The 13,716-nt window shown below is 42.2% G+C and overlaps 1 pseudogene; it reads right to left on the bottom strand.

Moving 5' to 3' along the window:
- Positions 1-1,587: 1,587 nt before the first annotated feature.
- Positions 1,588-11,011, bottom strand: LOC123363297 (annotated as a pseudogene).
- Between the last annotated feature and the right edge of the window lie 2,705 nt (positions 11,012-13,716).

A 13,716-nucleotide genomic window follows, 5' to 3' on the forward strand; every position in this document is an offset into this window, starting at 1 on the left:
TTGATGTAAAATCCTGAGAGAGAGTTTCATAAGATAAATAACAAGAACTAGCCTCTTTTTGTATACCTTATATCAGGTATAGTCTATTTTTTGTCAAGGTCCAGATTCCAGAGAAACACTTATATCACAAGTACCTCTATTAAAAAAACAAAATGCTGTGCATTAGTAATATATCCCATTGTTCATATTTGTAGTGCATTAAATGAAAACTCAAACCATTGTATAACCTAAAAATAACCACCCAGAAAGATGTAAAAAATTACATTTGAGACTTTGAGAAAGTGCATAAATAAAATGTCAGATGCAAAAATTAGCATTAAAACACTTTCAGACAACAGTTTTAAGTTTACAACAAGGAATTCTGATTTTGTCAAATAAAATTATTGTAAGCATATATGTATATAGATGAGCATATTCAAAACTTTCAAGCCTTGTGTGGCTTATTTAATATTAGTATCAGAGTTCGAAAGAAAATAATACTTAAAGGATTTAGGATTCAAGCCTTTCCAATAACAAATACACACCTACATGTGTGTATTAAGCAAAAAAATCATGAATAATTACCATGACATACCTGTTACATTTTCAGTAATGATACTACAGTTTTAATTTTATATGGCAATACAAATTTAAAATAAAATATATGTGAATGTTTATGTATAATACCATCAGTGGACAGTTACCCCTAAATTTGGACCCAAGACACCCCAACAGCGGCCTGCCTCTAACTGTAAACCAATTAACAATTTGTCCCGCTTCAATGTCACAAGAGGTGGACCACCTTGGAGGAATTGCTCGGGTTTTACCAGGGAGTTTGTCTCTGACCCTCAGAGGACTCCCCGAAACAGACTAGTTGTGTTAACCCATGAGAGGACATGAATACAGCCTTCCGCTCAAAAGATTGATGCTCAAGCAGTAATTTTTCGAAAACAAAGTAACATTTATTTAAAGAAAATCAGCTACCATATATTTAATAATTGAGAGAGAATGTATTAGGACAGTGCTTCTCAAACTATCCAATGTGGTGGACCAGCAATTTTTTTTGCAATGTGCCAGGGACTGGTACCATATTTGTGCCGTATTATTATCATATTCGCATAGGCACGTGGCACATCAGATCAGAAAAACTAACATTCTTCACTGTATTAATTGGAATTGGGAATGTGCATACCAAGTGTAGCATACTCCTGGAGATGTTCCTATTTAAATACATTGAAGACTGACTGAAAGGCTGTGCATCTGTGTGGATAGTATAAAATGACTATTATTCGTTTACAATCCAAGAAAATATTTGAACATTTGTAGTAATATTAATTTATATTGGAAACAATATAATGAATATAATAAAAGTTGGCAGACATTTTTTATTTTGTAAACAAAAAATACAATATTACAAATAAAATATTAAAAAAATCAAACAAGCAGTCTCCTAATAAAGATATTATTTAAAATATTATATATAAGTAATAGTAAAAAATTATAATGAATAAAGTAAAGGTTAAAAAAAATTGAAAAGAATAGGTAACATTAAATTGAAATCAGAGTAATTTTGAAAATGTTGTAATACTAAAATATCTAATTGATAAGCTATTTTATTAACACAATGATAGGCATGTTAAAATCTTTAACCTTTACTAATGTGAAAGGCAGCCTGCTTCTTCTTCGTCAGCTTATCCAGTCGTGGCTCAGTTGAGGACAGTGCCGCGTGCAATGGAGAATGAATATCCATACTATTCTTGTATTTTGTCTTAATGACACTTCTGCGAGACTGGCTTCTCAACATATGTTGAAGGAAATGGGAAAAGAGTTTTCAGAGCAATTTCAGTAAGCTCAGGATATTCTGCTTTCACTTTTATCGGAAGCAAGTGATGTTGTAGTTTCGAAACTCATCTTCAACCTTTCGTCAGCAGCCAGCTCCAACAATTTATCCTCCATAGTGACAGTTAAGTCGTCTTTCAATGGAATAAGCGGATTTCAGATCCATCCAGTCCCTTTCCGTGGATCATCTGCTGGAAAGTAAAACTCAAAACATTCTGCCAAATTCGTCAAGTGTTCACTGATGACGTTTGTTAGAGATGTAACATTAAGGTCTTTGCCTGCATCGGCGATGATTGTTGCTAATTTGTGAAACATGTCATAACAATCTCTTGACGCTCGACTCTTCCATGCTTCTAGCTTTCGTTTCTGTCCATCGATCTTATTTGCCATTGTAAGTCACAAAGCCATCCTTCCCTGCATGGAGGTGTTGAGATCATTAAAGATGGCAAAGATATCAGCCAAATAAGCCAGCTTGGCTATCCAATCCACATCTCGGAACAATTGTGACCAATTTGTTTTTTTGTCCTGAAGAAACTCGGCAACCTCATTTCGGAGCTCAAATACTCTTGACAGGACTTTTCCCCTTGATAACCAACGTACATCAGCATGCAGTAGGAGCTGTTTATGATCAGCTCCCATATCATCACATAATGCAGCAAATAGTCTATAATTTAAAGCATTCGCCTTTACATGGTTCACAATTTTTACGACCTCACTGAGCACACTGTTTAGTTCTGTTGACATTTTTTTTGTTGCAAGACTTTCTCGGTGAAGGAAGCAGTGAATCGACTTGCATTCGGGTGCAAGCGCCTTAATCTGGGTAACCACTCCAGAATGCCGTCCTGTCATTGCGGCAGTGCCATCAGAACATATGCCTACACAAAACTTGAAATCCAGCCCACATTTGTTAATAACGTAGTCACTCACAGTCTTGAACACTTCAGAACTAGTTGTTTTTGTTGGTAGTGAAGCAGAAAACAAACTCTTCCTTCAAAGCACCCTCACATTCAAGGTGCACATACACCATCAGAATTGCCATATTAGCAACGTCTGTACATTCATCAAGCTGCAAAGAAAAGTACTTTGCTAATTTAATCTGTCCTATGAACTGGTCTCCCATATCGTGAGCCAGATGTGAATTTGTTGAGCATTAGTGTCATTTGAAAGTGGCACCTGAGCCACTTTCTTTGCAGCTGGCTCGCCCAGCATTTCCATGCAGACATCTTTAAAACAGCCTATCACTAGCGTCTCACTGATTGTCTATGGCTTTTTAGCCTTAGCAACGCGAAGCGCTACTTTATAAGAAGCTCACAAAGCACAAGTATTTGTGTGACACTTCAAAGATCCGTTTCTGACAGCCTTTTAAATTAACATGCTTTCTTTCGAAGAACTCTTTCGGCTTTGAACTAATTTCATTATGTTTTGTATTTAAATGCCTCTTGAGCTTTGACTGCTTCATTGTGTCGTTAGCTAATGCATCGCCACAAATAATGCACTGCGGTTTTGACACTCCATCATTTGTGGCTACAAAATCGAACTGAATGTACGAGGAGTCATATTTCCATGTAAAGTCAGAACGAATGTTTTTGGTTGACAATACTTTGGTTTAATTTACATTGCTGTCATCTGATTCAGAATTACGTTCATGTTCAGCAACCGCTTGATATGTCGATTGGGTCTTGCTTTGCCATCTGTAAATTAGGCATAAAAATAATGAATATAAATTCCATTACCATGGGTATATACTTAATTTATGATATTAGGATGAAAAATGTATAATATTAGTACAGTGGAGTCGCATCTTACGCAGGGGTTAGGTTCTAAGGTCAGCGCCTAAGAGGAAAATCACGTATAGTGAAAATTACCATAAAGTACAGTACACACAGTACAGTGTATACACAAGAACAGGGGTCCTAAATCTACAGCACACATGCCAAAGGTGGCACGCGAGCCCATTTTTTTTTTAACAGGCTGTGGGTCCTGGCCGCCACTGAGCCCACTGCCTGCCTGGGGTTCCATTCACTCAACCAGCAGCGGGCCAGTGGCCAGGACCTGGGCTAGCCCACTGCCGGTCTGGGGTTCCGTCCGCCAGCTCCTGCGAGCTGGGGTCCCAGCCGCCAGCCTCGCTTAGCCTTCTGCCGGCCTGGGGTTCTGTTCATCCAACCGCCGGCCCCACTCAGCCCGCACTATTTAAATTGTTGTTTTTCTCTTTTTTTTTTTGCCAAGCCACGACCCTTCTGGTACTTACATTCTCAGATCAGTGGGTTCAGATGGTGTCCCAAATGACAAATGTGCAGAGATCCGTATGATGCTCTTTATTCAACTTCTCGATAGTAACTGCCCGTGGGGCGGGAAGTGGGGTAAGCGCGCTTGTGCGTCTCATGGAAAACATGTTATGACATAATTATCAATATTATAATATGTGCTTCTGAAAACATATTGTCGACTTTATCAACTGATAATTATTCTTGGTGGAATTCATTATACTTTCCTTTCTTTCCTTCCTTCTTTCCTTGAAACTCATTGCGGACTGGCAGCCAATGGCTCGTGACACGGCACTGGTCCGCGGACCACCACTTTGAGTAGCACTGGCGTAACATTGCTTCTTTGCGATTAGTCTGTAATCCAGGAAGAAATGCGTTTTGAGGAGACCGGAAGCCTTGCAATATGGTATGGAAGGTCTAGGAAGTTAGTATCGCTGCTATGAGTTCCTTTATATTGATGTGGAGTGGGATCTTGGACTGCGACCACATGCCCTGAATCTGTAGGTCTCCTAGTTGGGCCGCCCAACCGAAGTCTGTTACTAAAGTCATGGATGGTTGAGGGGTGCTGAAATTCTATTTATGACAAACTGTTGTCATGTGTTTATCATGGAATGTCAAAACAAATTGCACCACAATTTTGCCTTAAAAGATGCAGATATTTTTGTAACGATTATAAAAAGTAAGTTGTTTTTAAAATTGGAATTTTTTTAAACCACTTCATCACCGTTTTTAGAACTTGGAAACATAATTCAAGTCTATAGCCTTCCACTCAAAGGATTAACACTCAAGCAGTAATTTATTTGAAAACAAATTAACCTTTATTTAACACACAAATTCCTTAATGCAATGAGTCTAATACATATACTAAAAGAATAAACAATAAGCCTTAATAAAACAGGCATATATGGTATTAGAATACAAACAACATATGTGCGTATTCAAATATCCAGTACTGAGATACTATATAATTAACACAGTTGTAAGTGGTTACATTCTTCATGCAATGGCCAGTCACAACCAGAATGCTGACAGGAAGGCATTAAACATATAGTTTCTCATACACAGACATCCAGCTTTATTAATTCAGTCATACCCATACACATTTCAATGGGCGTCTTCTATTCATCATCATGCTTACTTTCTCAGACTTTTTCTCTTCCCTCTGAGCCGTTCTTTTCCTCTGTCTCCTGATGTTGCTCCAAGCTCTGCTCCTTTCTTCTGCGGTTTCAGCTCTTAGGATGTTCTCCTTCTTGGTCTTGATCTTCTTAATAGTTCTGCTGCAGCTCCCACTCATGCTGGAGCCGCCTTCTCAGGCCGACAAACTCACACACACGGTCGAACACAGGATGACTGAGGCCTGTCAGCTCTCTGCCTTATATGCAGTTAACCCAGCAATCAGTTTTAAGCCCTTTGGAATGTGGGCCTGATTGAAACCCAGGGCTGGATTAACTTTTTGTGGGCCTGGTGCCCAACATATTTGTGGCCCCTTTGGGGAATAATTGTAAAAGACAGGAGATTGACACAGCACATAGCTGCACCAGTGATGAGCTGCCAAAATCTTAACAACCGGTTCCCTATAAAAAGTTCTGATTTAACAACGGGTTCCCTATAAAAAGTTCTGATTTAAGGGATGTTCGTCCACAGTATGTATTTTTGTACCTTTTCTCCATAAGAAATGGCAATGCATTGAATCATTGGAAGTCATACTTAATAAAAAAACATTTGTATAAAAGTTTATTACAATAGAAACAAAGTATTGCTTTATTACATGAATTTAAAATACATTTGAAAAGAAAAAATATATAAAGATGTATGAGTAAGCAAACAATAATAAAGAATTAAATGCCTTTTCTTGTATTTTAAAATATTACATGTGAACTACTTAAGTTATTAAAAAAGTAATATATTTATGTTGAAGTATACAATGCAACAACAAACAACATTTTAAAGAATATTTAAGTACATTTATTACAAATTAGGGAGTAATTTCCAGATGGCTTCTTGATCTTCTCCATAATCTTTGGTGTTGGATACACGAACTCTGGTATCTAATGCAGATCGATGACTTCTCATCCATGATTTAACATATGGTATTGGGTTCCAGGAACTTAGTGGTTTTCCCAACAAATTGATGGTCATAAAGTTTGAGATATGTTTAATTGTTAAATTTGCCCTTATATCACTACAAATAATATTCATCAACGAAAAAGCTCTTTCTGCTTCTGCAGAACTAATTGCAATTGTGTTCATAATTTGCTTTGCTTTCCTTATTGTTTTCGGATCAGGAAGATTTTTTGATTGAATGTTATTGTCTACATAGTCATGAAAATCATTTAAATCGACTACAAATTTTATGAATTTACTTAATTCATGCACTTTTTCTTCTCCTGATTTCCAAGTTAATCTGACTTCTTCAATATTCCATGAAGTGGGATCCATAACATTGAATAATTCAACTATTTTAGGTGTATTACGAGAATGACCTAAATTGTCTTCTTTATATTTAATGTGCTTTTCGTTTAATAATCTTGCCTTCATTTTTTCAATAATGCACTCTATTACTTTTTCTCGTGGCAGTGATCTAAACTTTACATTATCTTCAAACTCTATGCATTTAAAAGCATCACTTTCTATCATTTCATTAATTTTATTTTCGTGTATACCAAAACTATCTTTTAATTGTATGAAAAAACCAATAGTTCGTTTGATTAGTTTATCTGCCTTTGTTAAACTTAATTGTCTCGCTTGCAGTGCATTTGATAATAATGCACATTCATCCAAAATGTCAATCATTAATGCCAAGTCTTGTAAAAATTCTTTGTTTTTTAATCTTTTTGCCATGCCAGAAAATTTCTGATTTTTGGAAAAGTAAGTATAAAGAGCTGGATACGCTCTCCAGACCGCTTTGACAGCTCTAAGGCTACAAGAAGCCCATCGTGGACCAAAAACACGGCCTATTTTGATTATTGCAATATACAGTTCTTCAGAAACTTGTTTAAGTTCAAACTGACTTTTATTTGACTGATGAAAAATTGCATAAATCTTGTCCAAAAAAATCTTGAAATGGCTTATTTCATTGATATCATTTATAGCATCATCTAAAGCCAGTTGTAGCCGATGATTCAAACAATGCCAAATTATAACGTTTGGAAAATCTTCAATTAGTCTTGTAGCAACTCCTGATTTATGTCCAAGCATGGTGCTTGCGCCATCAGAACAAAATCCGATTAAGTTTTTCTTTAAATATTCTGTGTCAAATCCTGTATCAGCTAATGTATGTCTCAAAGCATTATAAATATTTTCTGCTTTTGTTGATTCTAATTCCACCAAATCGAGAACAATTGTTGGTGAAGAATCTTGTAGTTCACATTTTAGAAGAATTACAAGCACAGTTTTACTTGAAATTGTAGAAGCTTCATCAATAATAATACAAATCTTTGAATAGTTTTCAATGATTTTACTAAAAATTTGTTTTTTTATTAATTCAGCAATATGTTCTACGATTCTGATGGCCGAAAATCAAGAATGTAGGCAGTTCCCTAAATCAGTTTCATTCTTAATTTGTAGCTCTACTTCATCCTCCATATCTGACATTGGTCGGTTTCTCTTTACTAAGCTGTAAACGATGTTGAAAATTTTGCTGGTTATTGCAATATCTTGTTCAGTAAGTTTATCAATCACTGTAGTGAGAGGTTCTTTTTTAGATTCATTTAAAATATTTATAACTCTCAAATGACAGCTTGATTCGAAATGTACCTTCATTGTTTTTCTTAATGATGCTTGCTGAACTTTTTTATCAGTTCCAGATGCTTTAATAGTACACTTTTGCCATTCTGAAGAAACGTGTAAAGATTTTCCTCCAAGGACCCCCAAATGTGATGCCTTTGCACAGTGGGAACAGCCAAGTTTTTTGCCTTCAATTATTAAGCCATTATATTTATTTAAAAAATATTGTGCCTGCTCGGAAGTCCAACAATCGGGTAGTACATTTTCACAATCTTGTAAATCCTCTTCCATTGGGGACACCTTTTCAGATGATTCAACTGTTAAGATATTTTCATCACCAAAATTGTCATCGGCGTTTTCAGTAATTAAATCATTATTTTCACTACTCGAACTACTGACTAATGATTTTGTCATTTTACTGGAAAACCAATCACTAATGCTTTTCTGGCGTTTCATTATGAAGGGTAAATAATATTGAATAGAAAACTTTAATCTTCGAATAACAGTCCAGTTAGTATTACACACTGAAATATCACACGCAATTTACTAGAAACAAACAGACCGACTATGACTGGTCGTGTAGAAACAGTTGCACAAGTGCACGAACAAGGCAAGTGAGGCTACAATTAATTAACACCAGAAACAAGACGTTGTCTCTCTCTCTCAACAAGACGAACTTTGGGAGCGATGACATTTGACTCACATGTGTACATCAACTTAACGAATGAGGCAAGTGCGACCCTGTTAATAAAATAATAAACTAGACTGGGGTGAGCAAACATTGGCAGGGCCGGCTTTAGGCCGATTCCACCGATTCCCCTGAATCGGGCCCTGTGCCCAGTGAGAATCCCTTCCCTGGCTAGAGGTGCCTTTTTAATTTTTACTTACCCAGCGGTGCTCCGGGTCTTCGGCGGGTTCTTTGGGGTCTGCTTGGGGCTCTGAGAACTGCAACAGGCAGCTTGTTTGCAGAAAGTGACCTAGACAGAATGTGTATGCAGATACTTGGACGGCTGCAGCAACTGTCTGCAAACTCCGCAGCTAGTTGCTGCCAGCCAGCCCCAGACGGCTGCCGGGCACAGCACTGCCAAGTGCTACCCAGGCACAGGCTGCTCCATTTGGCTTACCCGGGCTAGGATGACCAGACGGCAAATGTGAAAAATCGGGACAGTGGGTGGGTGGGGGGGGTGTTAATAGGAGCCTATATAAGAAAATAAACCCAAAAATCTAGACATCTGGTCACCCTAACCCAGGACCACGGACCCTGCCCCGCAAGTCACCGCTCGCCTTACCAAATGCTACTGCAGGAGAGATCTGAACCCACCCAGAGGCAGAACTGGGGGATGATTCTCCCCTGGAGGATAAAAGGAGCCCCCCCATACACACCCTGTCCTGGGTCCATCCTTCCCTCATCACACAGGCTCCTCCAGGAGCTGCATTGGGAGGTTTATAAATTACAGCTCAGCAAACAAGCTGCTGGCTGCCAGGAGCCCTAGGCAGCCAACCCAAGGTACGCCAGCTACACAACCACTGCACAACAACCCCCATCTACACCACACTCAAGAAACAATCTGTGGTGCTGCAAGAACCCTATGCAGTCCCCGCAGAGCATACAGCACCTCACCCCCAGCAACACAACACACTGTACACAGCCCTCCTCCTCCCATACACACCATAAGTGACCTGAACTGCACAACCCCAAGTATTATACATCCCTCCTCAGTGCACAACCCCCAGCCCTCACCCACTACTGTGCAGACCTTCTCCCAGCCGCACAACTCCCCTGCTACCCAGCCGCCCTACAACACACAGCTCTGTCTGGCACACACACTATACACAGGTGGTCCCCACTACAGCACTCCCCTAACTAAAAAATGCACAATGCTCTGAGCCGGGGGTTGGATGGGGGAAGGTGGAGTCAAGGGGGGGGACATCCTCATGGGGCAGGGGGCCCCTATAGGGCCTGGGGCAAATTGCCCCACGTGGGCCCCGAAGCTCGCAGCCCCCCCTTACTTTGGTGGCCGCTCAAAGCTGCAGGACAAGCTGGAGCTCCACTGAGCTTCCCAGCTGCCAGCGGCTTGCCACTGCGGCTCTTCGGGGGGAAGGGGGCGGGGGGGCATCCTTGTGGGGCAGAGGGCCCCTGCAGAGCCTGGGGCAAATTGTCCTACTTGCCCCCCGGGCGACCCTGGAGCTCGCAGCCCCCACTTTGCCAGCCGCTCAAAGCAGCAAGACAAGCTGGAGCTCCGCTGAGCTGCCCAGCTGCCTGCGGCTGGGCTCTGCGGGGGAGGGGGATGGGGCGGGGGTGGGGGGGCATCCTCGTGGGACGGGGGGGGCCTGCAGGGCCCGGGGCAAATTGCCCCACTTGCCCCTGGCGACCTTGAAGCACCTAGGGTGACCAGACATCCCTCCTGGAGGGACTCTCCCCCCGCGCCCTGACTCCGTCCCCTCCTTCCCCTACAGGGGCGAGGAGCCGGCCAGGGTCCCTCCCAAGCCGATAAACTTTACATGGCCGGCTCACGCGGCCCCAAGCCGCTCTCCCCCTCCGCTGCCGGGGTCCGGAGCCCTGCGCCTCTCCCACTCGGCTGCGCTCCAGGTGCGGCTCCTTCCCGGCGGGGCTGCGGGGAGGGCAGGGACTGTCCCGATATTTGCTTGTTTGTCCCGCGTCCCGACCCATGTGCGGTCGGGACACTGGACAAACAAGCAATTTTGCCCTCCCGGAGGGACTCTCCCCCCGCGCCCTGACTCCGTCCCCTCCTTCCCCTACAGGGGCGAGGAGCCGGCCAGGGTCCCTCCCAAGCCGATAAACTTTACCTGGTCGGCTCACGCGGCCCCGAGCCGCTCTCCCCCTCCGCTGCCGGGGTCCGGAGCCCCGCGCCTCTCCCACTCGGCTGCGCTCCAGGTGCGGCTCCTTCCCTGCTAATTTCCCCGGCCCCTGCGAAATGGCTTTTTGGCTCCCCCCCCCATCCCAATGTTTCATTTCTATGATCTGTGGTCACCCTAGAAGCACCCAGTCCCCTCTTACCTTTTGGCGGCCGCTCAAATCATCAGGATGAAGCTGGAGCTCAGCGGAGCTGGCGGCGGGCTGACCACCATGCGGCTCTGCGTGGGATAGAGAGCAGGGAATCCTGGGAGCTGCTCAGGTGGGAGACAGGGCCACATCCGGCCAGCAGGCCAGAGTTGTTCTCACCTGCCTGGCTCTTTAGCATCCGGTTCTCTGTCCCCCGTCTAATTTTAGCAAACGGTTCTCTGTCCGGCGTCTAATTTTAGCAAACGGTTCGCGCGAACCATCTGCAGCTCACCCCTGAGCTGCACAGGTTTTATTAACAATAGTTACATGAAGTGGTTTGGTTGAGTAAGGTACTCACATTAATGCTTGCTATGTAATATACAAATTACTTATCTGAAGCAAGACTCATATGAAGAATGATGCTGTAAATAAAATATATGAAAGTTTTCTTCAGATTTTTCGACGTGCCTTTGCTGCAGCAAATGTTTCAGTTAAACTAGAGAAGTGTATAGAGTTTACCATCTCCAGTTCAATGAATAACAGAGTATGACTGTTAAGTCTTTTTTGAACCATTGTAGCACATAAAGCATTTTTTATCCTTTTTAAATGTGAAAAAGACCTTTCACCACTTCAGTGCGAGACTGGTAGTGTCAGGTAAATGGATAGTGCAGCAAAGACATTTGGAAATGCTGTTTGCAAATTATGCATGTTCATTATGGTCAGCATTTGCAGTGGTGTAGGCAGAGCTTGTGATAATTGCTTGGAGGCAAGCTGCTTTACAAGAGAGCACCACTGTACCCATTCTTCAAAGATCTCTTCATTGACATCACCTGAATAGAATTAATTTAATCTTCCACGAGACTCTTTAGCAGCAGCACTGTCAAGGTCACCTGTTAAACAGAAACTGTTGTTTATTTCTGAATATGCATGAATGCTTCTGTTGAGATGGCTGACAAGTGAATCAATTATGGTGTAGAATGATTCAACTTTGAACTTCTTTTCCCTTGTCAGCACAGCAGCAGGTTCTTCACTATCATCAGCCATATGCTTTGGATGCTGTTTTGCCTGAAAGTTAGCTGTAGAACGTAGACATCGCAGATTCATAGTATTCCTCAAAACGATTCCACTGTGCTGCCACAAACGCAGAGCGACTTCAGCAGCGTCACAGCAAGTCCATTGTTTCAGACCGCAGAAGTTGACTTGTTTTGTTTACTCTTGTAAGAATACTACTCCAAACTGTGGTCACAAATGCAGTCTCCAACTGATAAATGGTTTCAACTAATGAGTTTGCCTCTGCTCGTTTTTCGCTGTTCTGCACAATGTCTGCACCAAAAGTCTGAAGCACGGATTTACAGCGTTGGTAAATTGCGAAGTGCCTCCCCTTGAGCTGACCACCTTGTGTCACTGAGGCGCTTCGGGAGAAGTTCTCTCTTACTGGCCTCAAAATGTCTCCTCTTTCAGAGAATCTCGCAACAGGCCCCAGCAATAAGTTGAACCTGAGGAAAAAACATAGTTTTTGGACAAATTGAAAAAATTTTATTGCGTCAGTGCATGACTCTGCAGCAGCAACACCACATAGATGTAGTGAGTGGGTCATGCGTGGGATGTACACTGCTTTCTCGCCGACTGCAATTACCTGAGCTTGCCCACCAGAATAATGCCAGACATGTTACTAGCATTGTCGTATGTTTGGCCTCTGCAGTCCTTTAGATTGATAGTTTAGTTCATTACTTAGGGTTTCACGGATGACATTAAACAGATGAAGACTTGTATGCGACGTAACTGGAACAAAATTCAAGAAGCGTTCTACAGGTGTGCAGTTAATCAGTATGCAGCAAATGTCAGCTGATCAGCATGGTTAATATCCGGTGTGGAATCAACACTGAAGGAAAAATACTTAGCCAATTTTAGCTCATCCAGAGTGTCCTGCTTTACCTTGTTAGCCATGAGTTTGATGAACTTGTCACAGATTGTTGATGATAGATAAGATGATGTGCCATGACTGTGACCTTGTGCCATGACTATACTTGTTGATGTGGCAGGCCAGGAAAGAATCAAACTGTGCTAAGAGCTCTAAGGAGCTAAGGAAGTTGCCATTATTAAGACTGCCAAAGGTTTCATTAGACCCTCTCAGAGCCAGACCTCATGTCAGAAATTTTATTGTTGCTACGACTCGCTTCAACACTTCTGTCCAGTAATTTCTTTCTTTAATATAGCCATCTGCTACATGTTTATCAAGGGATTGAGTTTTTGATCAACACATTACATAAGTGGTGAGAGCCTGTTGGTGCTCAGTAGAACTTTAATGTTCACTAAGTCTGCCAATGTGAGCCCATGAATCAAATCCTCTCGTAGCCAGTGCAGATGTGTTGTTTGGGGAAAACAATTTGCACACACAACAGAAAAGACAGCTAGTTGACCGTGAGTATATGATGTATCAATGAACAGTCTCCAGTCATCTGGATCGTGAACGATGTTGAGGGCTGCCATCACACCATCGATGTTGTTGCAGGCTACAAGATCACCTTCCATGAAGAATGGGACAAGATCCTTTTGACGGTCATGGAACGTGGAAACCCTAACATCACCTGCCAGGAGATTCCACTGCTGTAGTCTGGAGCCCAACAGCTCTGCCTTACTCTTGGGTAGTTCGAAATCCCTGACAAGGTCATTCAGTTCACCTTGTGTTATGAGGTGTCGTTCAGAGGAGGAGGATGGGAGAAAATGTGGGTCCTGTGACGAGGAGGTTACTCACCTTGTGCAGTAACTGACATTCTTCGAGATGAGTGTCCCTGTGGGTGCTCCATTCTAGGTGTCGGTGCGCCCCTATGCTTTTGATCGGAGATTTCTGCAGCAGTACTCCTACCGGCCACGCATGCTCAGAGCCTGCCCCCCCCCTCCCCC

The sequence above is a fragment of the Mauremys mutica genome, chromosome 2 (assembly GCF_020497125.1).
Source record: "Mauremys mutica isolate MM-2020 ecotype Southern chromosome 2, ASM2049712v1, whole genome shotgun sequence".
NCBI classification, from domain to species: domain Eukaryota; kingdom Metazoa; phylum Chordata; order Testudines; family Geoemydidae; genus Mauremys; species Mauremys mutica.